The sequence below is a fragment of the Coenobita brevimanus genome, chromosome 2, assembly GCF_032717465.1.
Source record: "Coenobita brevimanus isolate Jiangsu-jjx chromosome 2, ASM3271746v2, whole genome shotgun sequence".
Lineage (NCBI taxonomy): Eukaryota > Metazoa > Arthropoda > Malacostraca > Decapoda > Coenobitidae > Coenobita > Coenobita brevimanus.
In genome coordinates, this window is record NC_136955.1 from 24,185,266 (window position 1) to 24,199,694 (window position 14,429).

Below are 14,429 nucleotides of genomic sequence, written 5' to 3' on the forward strand. Positions count from 1 at the left end.
GGCCTTCATTCTTCAGTGGAAATTATTCTATCTATCTATCTATTGCCAGACGCCTCAATCCCGTTCGGGGTGGCCACAAACAAATCGCCTCCACTTCGCTCTGTCCCCCGCCATTTCACTGCCTCGCTCCCAACTCACACCCCCCTCTCTCATATACCTCTCCACCCCATCCCTCCATCTCATCCTCGGCCTCCTCCTCCCTCTTCCCCCCTCCACCTCACTCATATACACTCTCTTCGTCAGTCTTTCACCCTCCATCCTCTCCACATGGCCAAACCACCTCAGTGTATTCCTCCTAGCACTTCCTATCACATCCACAGCCACACCACGACGCTTCTTTATATCCTCATTTGTCAGCTTGTCTCTCCAAGTGACTCCACAGGCTCCTCTTAAGTAATTCATTTCCACTGCCCTCACTCTTGACTTGTGTCCTTCCAGCAACGTCCAAGTTTCACTTCCATACTTTAGAGTTGGTATCACAATACTGTCATGTAGTAACTTTTTCACTTCCATGCTCACTTCCCTGCTTCTTATCACTGCTTTCAAGGAACCAGCAACCTTTCTTCCCTGCTGTACCCTTTCAAGTACTTCACCCTCCAAACCTCCATTTTTACTCATCACACTACCCAAGTACTTAAACGTGCTCACATTTTCCAATTCTTCACTATCCAATCTTGCTGTACATTCACTGACTTCACCTCTCTCAAAGACCATCACTTTACTCTTCCCTATATTCACCTTTAGATTCCGTTTGTTACACACTCTCTCAAACTCATCCACCAAGCCTTGCAGCTCTCCTTCGTCTTCACTCAATGACACAGTATCATCTGCAAACAACAGTACAGGGAGTTTCTAAATACTACCCTCTCTCACCAGGGCCACTCCAACATCCACCTCTTTTATTCCCCATCCATGTACAGATTGAACAACCATGGAGACATGACACATCCCTGTTTCAACCCAACCTTCAAAAAGAAAAATTCACTCAGTTCACCATCCACATGCACTGCAGCCTTAGCATCATCATACATACTCTTCACAGCAATGAACAACTTCCCATCTACTCCATATATTCTTAATACTTTCCACAATCCTTGTCTACCCACCCTGTCATATGCTTTCTCCAAATCCATGAAAGCCGCATGCAACTTCTTTCCCTTCTCTAGAAACTTTTCCACTAAAGATCTAAGAATGAATATCTGATCTACACATCCTCTTTCCTTCCTAAAGCCTCCCTTTCTTCTCCAACTAATTCCTCTGTTCTTTCTCTAACTCTGTTAATAAGTATCCTACCATACACTTTTCCTCTTATACTAAGAAGACAGATGCCCCTATTTTTTTTTTTTTTTTACGTGTCCGACTCTGGGCAGAGGCTCAGGGCCTATTTCTTCCGGGCAGTGGCTTATCCCAAGGCCCAGTAGTTCTCCTCCACCTCCACATGTCACCACTTCGGCGCTAACACCCACCGTCCATATTGAATACATGCTAGGGCTGTCTTACATGCTAGGGCTGTCTTACACAGGACTGGTGTACTGGTATTAGCGGGGGTACTTTTACGACATGTCGGCGGGTCATCTGGTAGATCAGGAAAGTCTGCTTTTTAGGAAATTATATCCTTAAACTGTTCCCTGCCACAGCCGGGATTCGATCCTGGGTCCATCAGGACTGCAGGCCGCCTCTCTACCGATTCAGCCACCGCCTCCCCCTCACACTTCTTTTTCCCCTTTTCCTTTGTACAAGGGAATAATTATACCTGACTTCCAATCCTCCGGGACTCTACCTTCCTCCCAAGCCAATCTGCACATTTCCCACATCCATTCGACTACTATCTCTCCCCCATACTTCAGCATTTCACCACACACTCCATCAATTCCTGGGGCTTTCCCCAATTTAACTTTCTTCATTGCTTCCACAACTTCTATCCTACTGATTTTTTCCTGTCTTCTCACCTCCCTCCTTCTCCCAGCCATTCCCCAGCCACTTATACTCGCATTACTTCCATCCTCTACGTTCAACAATTCCTTAAAGTGTTCTCTCCATCTGCTCACTTTTTCTCCCTTCTCCACTAGTAATCTACCATTTTTATCTTTCACTCCCCTGCTAACTTCACTTCCACCCTGTCTTACTCTTTTCACCTCTTTCCAGAACATTTTCTTACAGTCCCTCCACTTTACACTCAAGTTCATTCCAAATTCCTCATCCGCTCTCTTCTTACTCTGTCTTACTAATCTTTTCACCTCTCTCTTTCTTTCTACATATAACTCTCTCTTCCGCCTCTCAACTTCTTCCACGCCCCTATTTCTCATCCATTCATTGTATGCTTTCTTCTTTTGTGCCACAGCCTGTCTCACTTCTTCATTCCACCACGCTGTTCCTTGCACACCCCTCCGTCTTCTCTTCATCCCACACACCACATCACATGCTGCATATATTTCTCCTGTTAATATCCTGCACACACCTTCCACGTCCCCCATCTGCTCCAGTTCATATTTGCCCAATCGTTCCTTCACTTCTCTCTTATACTCCGCCTTTTTCTCATCCTCATGTAACCTTTCCACTCTCCTTACAAATATTCCTTCTTCCCGTCCTTCCCTTCTTCTATTTCTCCATTCTAATTGGACCTTGGTTCTGGCCACCACCAAGTAGTGGTCAGAAAGTCCACTCCCCCAGCCTCTATAAGTATTGCATCCATTACACATTTTCGCATCCTTTCATCCACACACACATAATCAATCATTGCCTTCCTTTCATTCAGTTCGCCACCCACCCTTCTCATCACTCGCCATGTATACCTGTGGATCATTTTGTGCCTGAAGAGGGTATTGGCTATCACCAACCTCCTCCCAGCACAAATGTCCACTAACGCACTGCCATTCTCATCTATCTCAGCAGGCACACCCCACTCACCAACTATTCCATCCACCTTCACATTCTCTACTTTACCATTCATATCACCGATCAAAATCAATCTCTCATTCCTTCCAAACTTTTCCATGCCCACGTCCACATTTGTCCAGAACTCATCTCTCACTCTGCTTGCACGATCTTGCGTTGGCGCATACACACACACAATCGCCCACATTTGTATTCCAACTTTCAATCTTACCCACACAATCCTTGACCCAACTGATCCATACTCTCTTATGCTCTTCTTCCATCTTTTACTCACAACTATACATACTCCATCTTTTGCCCTCTCATTCTCACCTACTCCTGCACATATACCCCATTCATACGCCCATTCTCTCACACTCTCACCTCTCCATTTCGTTTCAGTTATTCCGCATATATCAACTTTCTCACCCTCAAGCACCTGGACAATCTCTCTCTCTTTCACCTCATCATTCGTTCCCCTTACATTCCAAGTTCCGATTGCCATGTCCTTTGTCCGGTCCTTGGTCGTCATCTTTTGGTCAGTCCTTGTCCGAGGCTTATTGTTTGTCTTTTTAGTTAGTTGTTTTCCAGGGAGGGGCACTAACCCTCCGCCAACCCTTTTAGTCACCTTCTACGACAAGCAGGGATACTGGGGGAGTATTCTTGAAAAATCCCACTACCCCAGTAGTGATGATGATGACGATGATGGTGATGATAATAACGATGATATTGACGATGAGGCTAATAATGATGAACTTATTATGACAGGCAACGAATACAAAGCTCATTTTTACAGTTGGTACATTGTGGTAGGTGGGGGCACTCACCATCCACTCACTCAATGTAGTGCTGCTCTCGGATGTCTGCCCTGTCCTCTCCTCCATCGTTCTTTCCTTCCATCTTCTTCTGTCATTCTTTCCTTCATTCTTTCCTCGTCTTTCTGCCTGCGGGTGACTTTACACTCCCTCTTCTGTCTTTCATTCCTTCATTCTTTCCTCTTTCTTCTGCCAGAGGGCGATTCTACACTGAGTGACAAGCCAAATGGTTTCCTGTACACCAGGAAACCATTTACTATGCTGGGTGGTAACCATGTAACCAAATTTTGGCTCCTGGTGGTTTAGTGGGTAATTATTGTGCTCCAATCGGATTGAGCCTGTGAAGGTTTATATCCAAGGGGTGGTTGGGGTTTATTGCTCACGTAATGCCACTCAGGGATGAGTGAGGCTGGTCACTCTCATCTTAAATGTCGGGACCAACTGCCTAGCCCCGGGCTCCTACGCTCCTCATGGTGCAACGTAGGATTGGATGATGGATGGATGGACAAGTAAATCAAAACATTATAACTAACATTCCATACCTATTATAGTGAACAACTCTGACTTTTACAGCTTCAGTGTAATAATATACATTGTCTTTCAACATCAACAGAAACGTGATTAAAGAATAGCCACACAAAAAGCCACACGGGAATCATAATTCATTTAAAAGGAATATGATGAAAGTGTAGGCGGGGAGAGAGAGAGAGAGAGAGAGAGAGAGAGAGAGAGAGAATCATGTGTTTTTTGCTAATAAATACTGTATTTATCAGCGTGTTTGTGTGTGTGTATGTGTGTGTGTGTGTGTGTGTGTGTGTGTGTGTGTGTGTGTGTGTGTGTGTGTGTTTGTATGTATGTATGTATGTATGAATGTATGTATGTATGTATGCATAGCCTCTATGTGTACTGTGTGGGGGGATGGGGGTATCTGTGTGAGTGTGGGTGTGTGGATGTCTGTGGTTGAGCGTAGGCGTATGTACAGTAGGCATAATAAGTATTCATGTACTGTATTTTTGTATGTGTAAGTGTGGTATGTGTGTGTGTGTGTGTGTGTGTGTGTGTGTGTGTGTGTGTGTGTGTGTGTGTGTGTATGCGCTCGAGCATACTGTATGTGTATATGTGTGTGTGTGTGTGTGTGTGTGTGTGTGTGTGTGTCTGTGTATGCGCTCGAGCATATGTGTATGTGTGTGTGTGTGTGTGTGTGTGTGTGTGTGTGTGTGTGTGTGTGTGTGTGTGTGTGTGTGTGTGTGTGTGTGTGTGTGTGTGTGTGTCTGTCTGTCTGTCTGTCTGTCTGTGTCTGTGTATGCGCTCGCGCATATGTGTGTGTGTGTGTGTGTGTGTGTGTGTGTGTGTCTGTCTGTCTGTCTGTCTGTCTGTCTGTCTGTCTGTCTCTCTGTGTCTGTGTATGCGCTCGCGCATATGTGTGTGTGGGGGGGGGGCTACCATCTCTCAGAAAAAAATCGTTACTCACGGGAACACAGGCCTCCAGAAGAAGTAGAGCGATTCGAGCAGTACTGGTATTCCATAATTATGTAGGAGTATGATGATGTATGTGTCCAGATGTATAGCTGTTGTTTGATACAGTTGCTGAGAGACTTCCTTTTTGTGTACCGTACGGTGTATTTGTAAACTCAGCATAACGCGCCTGTCGCCTGCCACTCCTGATCATCCCTTGGTGCTCTCTCAGCGACTTAGTAATAGTTAGAAGGTACCTAGACGCCAAGGGAGTAGGAGTAGCCTAATAGTTAGAAGGTACCTAGACGCCAAGGGAGTTGAGTAGCCTAATAGTTAGAAGGTACCTAGACGCCAAGGGAGTAGGAGTAATAGAAGGTACCTAGACGCCAAGGGAGTAGGAGTAATAGAAGGTACCTAGACGCCAAGGGAGTAGGAGTAATAGAAGGTACCTAGACGCCAAGGGAGTAGGAGTAATAGAAGGTACCTAGACGCCAAGGGAGTAGGAGTATTATAATAGTTAGTAACAATCCAGACGCCAAGGGAGTTGGAGTAATAGTTTGAAAGTACCTAGACGCCAAGGAAGTAGGAGTAATAGTCAGAAGGTACGTAGACGCCAAGGGAGTAGGAGTAATAGTTACAAGGTACGTAGACGCCAAGGGAGTAGGAGTAATAGTTACAAGGTACGTAGACGCCAAGGGAGTAGGAGTAATAGAAGGTACACAAGGGAGTAGGAGTAATAGAAGGTACACAAGGGAGTAGGAGTAATAGAAGGTACACAAGGGAGTAGGAGTAATAGAAGGTACACAAGGGAGTAGGAGTAATAGAAGGTACACAAGGGAGTAGGAGTAATAGAAGGTACACAAGGGAGTAGGAGTAATAGAAGGTACACAAGGGAGTAGGAGTAATAGAAGGTACACAAGGGAGTAGGAGTAATAGAAGGTACACAAGGGAGTAGGAGTAATAGAAGGTACACAAGGGAGTAGGAGTAATAGAAGGTACACAAGGGAGTAGGAGTAATAGAAGGTACACAAGGGAGTAGGAGTAATAGAAGGTACACAAGGGAGTAGGAGTAATAGAAGGTACACAAGGGAGTAGGAGTAATAGAAGGTACACAAGGGAGTAGGAGTAATAGAAGGTACACAAGGGAGTAGGAGTAATAGAAGGTACACAAGGGAGTAGGAGTAATAGAAGGTACGTAGACGCCAAGGGAGTAGGACGTACTATACCTACTGTTCAGGAAATAGTCAAGAAGTCGGGGAGAAGCTTTACAACCCGAGTTCCTGTGTGTGTCTGTCATCACTCAGCTCTTACTACACTAAACCTGGCTGAGTCTACATGTGTGTGTGTGTGTGTGTGTGTGTGTGTGTGTGTGTGTGTGTGTGTGTGTGTGTGTGTGTATAGGAAGGGTATGTATGTGTGTATTGAGATGTGTGTACATGTGTGTAGCTGTGTGCGTGTGAGTGTGTATGTGTGCACGTGCGCGTCGGGGAGGGGAGGTGAGTGTGCAAGTTTTAATGCGGCGTCAGTGTCAATCTAGCAGACTGACGGCAGTTGTCACGTGTCACACTCAGGAGAAAAAGAGAGACTTGGAGAGATGGAGAGGCGGAGGAGGAGGAGGAGGAGGAGGAGGAGAGGAAGGATGATGTAATAATAATAATAATAATAATAATAGTAATAATAATAATAGTAATAATTAATAATAATAATAATAATAATAATAATAATAATAACAATAATAATAATAATAATAATAATAATAGTAATAATCGTGTTAATGGCAGTAGTTGTGGTAATAATACAGGCCTGTAGCCAGACTTTTCAAAGGGGGGTGGGGGGTGTTTTCTGCTGAATCTTGATTACATAGCCCAGCAGTCGGCTGTTCAAGTACGTGCTGCATGCTTGCTATGGGGGTCTGGGTGTATGCATAAGCGACGCTGAGAAGCAGCACCAAACTTCTAGACAACGGACAGTGACTCTTTTTGGAGTGACAAACAGACGAGAAAGTGAACCTTTAGGCTGGTGGGGGGGTCGTCCAACCCTCTCGACCCCCTTCCCCCACTGGTTACTGGCCTGAGTAGTAGTAGTAGTAGTAGTAGTAGTAGTGGTAGTAGCAGTAATTACGAAAAGTTACAATAATGGTAATACTAATTCTTATACTAAAGGATTTTTATTTTATTATTATTTTTATTATATTATTATTATTATTATTATTATTATTATTATTATTATTATCATTATTATTATTATTATTATTATTATTATTATTGTTATTATAATTATAATTATTATTATTATTGCTAGTAGTAGTAGTAGTAATAGTAGTGATACCGTTGTCAAGGGAAAGGATTTGTAGAACTAGACAGAAGAGGGCTCGAGGGGTGATGGATGGAGAACAAGGGCTGGAGAGGGGAGGTGAAGGAAAAAAAGAGGGAAAGGGAAATGTAGAGGAACAGGGGAGAGAAAGCATCTGTTTATACCTACCAACACATTTATTAATTCATCAATCTATCAATTTCTATCTGTCTATCTACGTATATTTGTCTATCCGTTATTCTGTCTCTCTGTCTTATTCTGTATCTACCTTTGTGTCCAAATACTTGCTATGAAACTATCAATATCTCGAGTTAGCATATCGTTTTATCTCTGTTTATGCCCCTCCCCTCTCTCTCTCTCTCTCTCTCTCTCTCTCTCTCTCTGGTGTCACATTCTCTGACAGGTGACAGCGAGCAAAGGATTGGCAAGCATTTTCTGTCCCTCCTCAGTAACAACCCTTCTGCCACGATAAAATGCATGGAAGGGGACTGAAGGGGTGGTGTGCAGAGGGGAGAGGGGGTGGACAAAGACGAGGGAAAATTGGACAGGAAAAGAATGACAGTAATGAGACGGTGTAAAGTGAATGGGGATAACAAGAGGAAGAAAAAGAGCAAGAAGTAAGGGAAGAAGAAGGGTAGGATGAAAGGGAAGGGAAGAAGAGGAAGAGGAAATGGAAGAAGATGGAAAAGAAGAAAATAACGAAGAAGAAGAGAAGGAAGAGGAATCAGAGGACAAAGATGAAGAGGAAAAGGAAAAATATGAGTAGGATGAGAATGAAGGAAGAAAAAGGGATGATGATGATGATGATGATGATGAAGATTAAGCTGAAGATGAGTTTTGGTTAGACTGAGAGAACCAGCTACTGATTTATTGCTGCAGCAGGTGTATAGGGGCTTTGGGAGAGGCAATTTTTTCTAAGACATTTCAGACGAAAGTGATGAGTTGCTTTTTCCTGAGTGGTACTGTATGAGAAATATCCCAGCTACCCCTCAATGTAAACGTTTATGGGTTTCATCCATTTGGTGGACCTTAATCCACTAAATTACCAGGCGCCCAATTGGCTATGAAGTTGCCACCCAATGTAGCAAATGGCTTCATGAGATACAAGAAACATTTTTATTTGTCACTCAGTGTAGAGTCACCTGAGGGTAGCACTAGACTAAGGGGAAAGGTTCGAGTTTTTGCCTGTTATAACTCACACTGAAAGGATTAAATAGACAAATTATAGGTGGGAAAACAACAGTGGGATCAATGACCCATCAGATTGACCGATAAAGATGTCAAAATATGTGTTTGGCTAAGAGCCACATAAAGGACATTGATATTACCAAATCCAAAATAGTGACTGCATTATAAGGTGGAAGAATGACGAGATGTTGATGAAGCAGAAGTATTGAATTATAACTTAAACAGGGAATGTATTACCGGTCCAGAATGACGACAAAAAGCTGTAGGCAGTAAATGCATCGTCTGCTTCGGTATGCAGATGGATTTATGATGGTGAAGAAAGCAATGTTGTTGATGCATATGATGTAGCCGGGTCCAGTCTTCACTTAATCTAAGGCCTCGTTCATATCAAATGCTTGCTGGCACGTGAGGGAGTTTGGCATCACTACAACTCAAAAATAGGATGGGACGAGGGCGAGTGTGGGCGAGAACCCTGGATTTCAGTGATACAGATTGCCCACCAGCGTCAGCAAGCATTTGGTGTGGACGAACCGTAAATGGTACCTTTACACAATTCTACCTCCTTAACTCGGAAAACACGTCGCTGTTACGGTGAAACATTTCATACCAAACTCTTATTTATTCATTAGTAGGTACTATAGTAAATAATACTGACTGAACTTCACTACAGCGAGAAACGTAGAAAATCTAATACCATAGCTAATATAATGAATACAAACATTATATATCACAGTAATCTGAAAACAGGCATTGTAGTATCAATCCCATGCGAGATGTAAGGTATTATGTAAACTCGATTTTTTTTAAATTACAATTCAGGAAAGGCAGAGAGAGAGAGAGAGAGAGAGAGAATGGAAGAAAAGCCAGTTAAAAGAAAGGAGGACGTATCATATGGAAGTAAGAGCCGAAAAGGACAAACTTCTTCAGCTCTATGACGTAATTACTCGTTCGTTCTCGGTATTTTCAGACGATTTTGCTCAGGTATGGAGAGATTTTTAACTGGAAGGGTTAGATGCAGTCATAACAAACTCCTTCGCTACTGCAGATTGTGGTGTGGATGTGGATGTGATAGAAAGCGTTAGGAGAAATACACTGAGGTGGTTTGGCCATGTGGAGAGAATGGAGCGCGAGCGACTAACGCGGAGAGAGTATCTGAGTGAGGTGGAGGGGGAGAGGGGAGACCGAGAATGAGATGGGGGGATGGAGTGGAGACGTATATGAGAGAGGGGTGTGTAAGCTAGGGGGAGAGCAGCGAAATGTCAGGGGACAGGGTGACATGGAGGCGATTTGTTTGTGGCCACCTCTTGCGAAATGGCAGGGGACAGGGCGACATGGAGGCGATTTGTTTGTGGCCACCTCTTACGGAATTGAGGCGTCTGGCTACAGAAGGATAGATACACTAGTACAGGTCCTTCGTAGGCACAACAAAAATAGCTTGAAGGTAGCAGGCAATATTATATGAAATGCGTCAGGGGAGTTGATGGGACTAACTTTTGATTATTAGAATTTCTTTCACCTGAACTAAATCGCCTGTGATTAGCTTGTACACAATTGTTTGAAGTTCCAATAGCAGAGAACAAGTAAAAGTGAAGGTGGCGGTTGACATAAGTTGTTTAGTGTCAGTGCTCATCTATGCAATTTAGACCTTGAAACCTGTGGCGGATAATTCACTCACTGTCTTGGTATACACGTCCAGGGCTAATGCATCATCCAGGTTACCTCAGTTATCTTCCCTAGGTGTTAAGTCAGGTACAGGAGTGATTTACCTACTAACCAAGAAGGATTTGAGCGACACCTGAGTTGAGTGAAACCAGCTGTCAGTACTAGTGGACGTATATTCAAATCTTAAATCGCAAAGTGGATGGCAAACCTCTATTTACAGAAGGTCATTTATGGAACGCCTGTAGTTATTAGGTATAGTCAGCCTGCATCCCATACTACAGAACGCAGTCAGCAATAATATATAAAGGCCAAAACGTTCCATCATCATCTACTTCGAAAATCACCATTAAAAAAAATGCAGGGCCGCATGTCATTTTGCAATTTCAGATTTGCACATACGACCCTAGGAATAGAAACTGGTATAAATCTGGCGCCACCTTCGTAGATAGCAATGTTAGCCACTCAGTCACAGCGGAGACCTAGAAAAGATTATTTGAACTAATTATTAAACCTTTCACTGCAAGGATTTGTGTCAGGTGAATCCAGTCTTTTTGTTTAATCCTCCTTAAAGTGACAGCGCTCCAGCCTCAGTGAAGAGTTCAAGAAAGGATAAAGTAAGAGAAAGAATAGACGAATAAAGAGCAGAGAGAGAGAGAGAGAGAGAGAGCGGACGGGGAGGGATAACTAATGTGGTAACCGGAAAATGGAATTGGATGTTAGAGTGGCGGGGGAAAGAAACGAGCTGGCAGGGGAAAACAGGGGAAAACGAGGTGATAAGGGAAAAGAGAGACGGCAGGGGAATATATTGAGATGACAGGGAAAAACTAGGTGACAGGGAAGATAATATAAACAGGGAAGAAATTAGGTAGCAAGGGAAAATACAGGTGTAGGGAAAGATGGTAAGTGGCAGGGGAAATAAGGTTAGTGGCAGCGGAAAATTGTGATGGCAGAGGAAAACAGGATGCGAAGGAAAGAAACAGGGTGGCAGGGAGAAAAGAGAGTGGCAAAGAACAGCCTAAGTGCGGGGGAAGTGTCACGGGATTTTTAAAAATATCACGGGGTTTTTAAAATAAATGCTAAATATTATTTAATTGATAATAATGTTCAATAATATTGAAGAGCAGGGACAATGATTGTCTTACTAAATCAAGCAACGATTACTTTACGCTAGCTTGCTTCGCACGATTCTCTAAGAACGAGAATTTATAAACTTTCTCGACAGTACACAGCAGAGACTAATCACTCAATTGCTGTTTATTTGTACTGTAGCCTCTGGAGAAAGTTACTTCACCCTTGACAATAAATAACTAATACTAATAACAGTATCAGGTTCTTGCTGATGCTTAACTCCTCGGTGGCACAACGGATTTTAAGCTTAATACACAAGACTGGCCTAAGTACCAGTTATGAATGGCAAACGTTTATGCAAGCTAGGAGCTATAAGAGAAATAAGCTTAATTGTGGAGAAATGAAACAAGAGTTTACATTATATTAAGCTCAAGAAAAAGAACTATTAAATTTATTGATTACAAAATAAATTCGACGTTACATTTCAAAATCAAATAAAGAGATCGCACTCACTTACTCACACAAGAGCTAAATCCTTACGCCTAGGAAAAACACCTTAACTGAACTCTTAAGACTAGGAAAACGAAAAGAAATACTGGTCGATGAATGCTGTGTATCACCAAGGGTGGGAGCACTGGAGAACTGTGGTCTAGTAGAGCCTGGGCTGGCTTCTCACTTTTGGATCACAGAACCTTTCTCTGTCAGAGCAAACACTGGACTGAGTAAACTCGTGAGAAAGAAATGGGAGCGATAGGCCGCATTTTTTAACGGTCGAGTGAGCGAAACGCGCCCAAAACAAATCGCTCAGCGGAAGCGCTAATGTCTCACACAAAGACGATCACGTATGACAATGAAAAATTGATTTGACAAAGCTTCCGTCCGAATGAGCGGTTAACTGAACGATAAACTGGGATTCCACTTGAGTTCGCGGTTTCCCAAAAAGCCAATGTCACTAGCCGACTCGCGACATTACGCCTCATGAAAATTAAATCTTTCTTCCTTCAGAAGAAAGATTTCAATATACATAGATATAAATCCTAGCTCAGTCACACAAGATTCACACTGTGGTGTGTGTGCTATCCTGCTACAGGAGAAAGTCGCAGTCGGCAGTGAGCAAAAAAAAACCTCGTATTTACGTTAATAGAAGCAAGCTTGAGGGAAAAACTCCGTGACAATGGTGAAAATCCTGTACTCAGGTCAAACTGAGCGAAAGTTCACTACATTTACACTGACAACTAATTGTTGTGTAGCGTTGTGTATGTAATACACGGTATAGGTGTGACAGTTGTAGTGTAACTGTACCTACGTGTAAAATGACACAGTAAATAATAATACGGCAACGACGAAGGCAAAGGAGAAGAGGCGGCAGCGTGTGGCAGACGATCAGCTGGCCCGCACAGCAAAACTGCTACACCCATTGCTGTATCTGCAAAACCAATTAAGATGGAGCATCAAAAGTGTCAATGAGACAAAATTCTTATTACGTTACAATTACTCTGCCTAGCAATCAGTACATGCTACGAAAAGTACGCTCTAGCTGAAAAATACAAGTGACAGCCTAAGCTTCGTACATTCGAGGTCACCATTAATTATAGCACACGATTAGTGTCAGTAAGTTGAAAATCCTTGTGCAAACTCGGGTCTTCCATAGCCTCGAACTGCACACGGGTTCTCAACCTGTGCCTTAACCTACAGTACTTATATTAATATCGGGGAGCTGAGAATCCTTGTGCAAACTCGGGTCTTCCATAGCCTCGAGTCGCCTCTGCGGAGTTCTCACTTCCCCCTTTACCTACAGTACTTATATTAATATCGGGGAGCTGAGAATCCTTGTGCAAACTCGGGTCTTCCATAGCCTCGAGTCACCTCTGCGGAGTTCTCTCTCGAACTTCCCCCTTAACCTACAGTGCTTATATTAGTATCGGGGAGCTGAGAATCCTTGTGCAAACTCAGGTCTTCCATAGCCTCGAGTCGCCTCTGCGGAGTTCTCTCTCGAACTTCCCCCTTAACCTGCAGTACTTATATTAGTATCGGGGAGCTGAGAATCCTTGTGCAAACTCAGGTCTTCCATAGCCTCGAGTCGCCTCTGCGGAGTTCTCTCTCGAACTTCCCCCTTAACCTACAGTACTTATATTAGTAACGGGGAGCTGAGAATCCTTGTGCAAACTCGGGTCTTCCATAGCCTCGAATCGCCTCTGCGGAGTTCTCTCTCGAACTTCCCCCTTGACCTACGGAACACGTGTATGTACAGGCCCTGGACATACTGTGTCCTGTGGGGCCAACAAGCGAGACATCAGGTCTGCACCTACGTTATCACTTCCCTTGATGTATCTCACAACAAGGTTAACCCGCCCCGTCCCGGCCACTTTTCGACCACTGGTACCTCCCAATCCCGGGCATTTATCGACGCTTTTTTTTTTTGCTTAAACTTTTGCTTTTGGTCAGAAACAATGGCCGGTGGCAAAGAAAGTGGTCCCCGGGGTCCCTAATTAGCTTAACCAGGTATGCCTTGGTCCCACCTGGCCCCGTGTTCTCCCTAGGCGGTGTGAGCCTCAAACGTTTTCTATGGTATTATAAGTTCGGGAAACCAATGAAAGTAAGTAGAAATGAATTTATTACAAACATAAAAACATGTGATAAAAGAGTATATTGGATTTTATACAAAAACAGAGCAGAAATAAGCATTGTACCATCGTGCGAAACGAGCAAAATCGGCCAACTTGGTCACGATGAATCGCTAACATTCTAAAATCGAGATACATATAATTTTTTTTACTTACATATTACTTCTACAATAACATTATACCATTTTACATTTTATTGAACTGTTTTTACGTATTCACAGGCCTTTTGATAACATTTAGCGTAATGTTAGCGCTTATTTACGTAGTGAGTGAACTCGCTGTGACTGTTGTTTCAACTCGTATTGTGCTTTTTCTACTTACATAATACTTTTCTAATATTATTATACACTTTTCAACTTTATAGAACTGTTTTGAGATTATTTCAGGCCTTACGTAAATATATAGCGTAATAATAGCGCATAATAACACA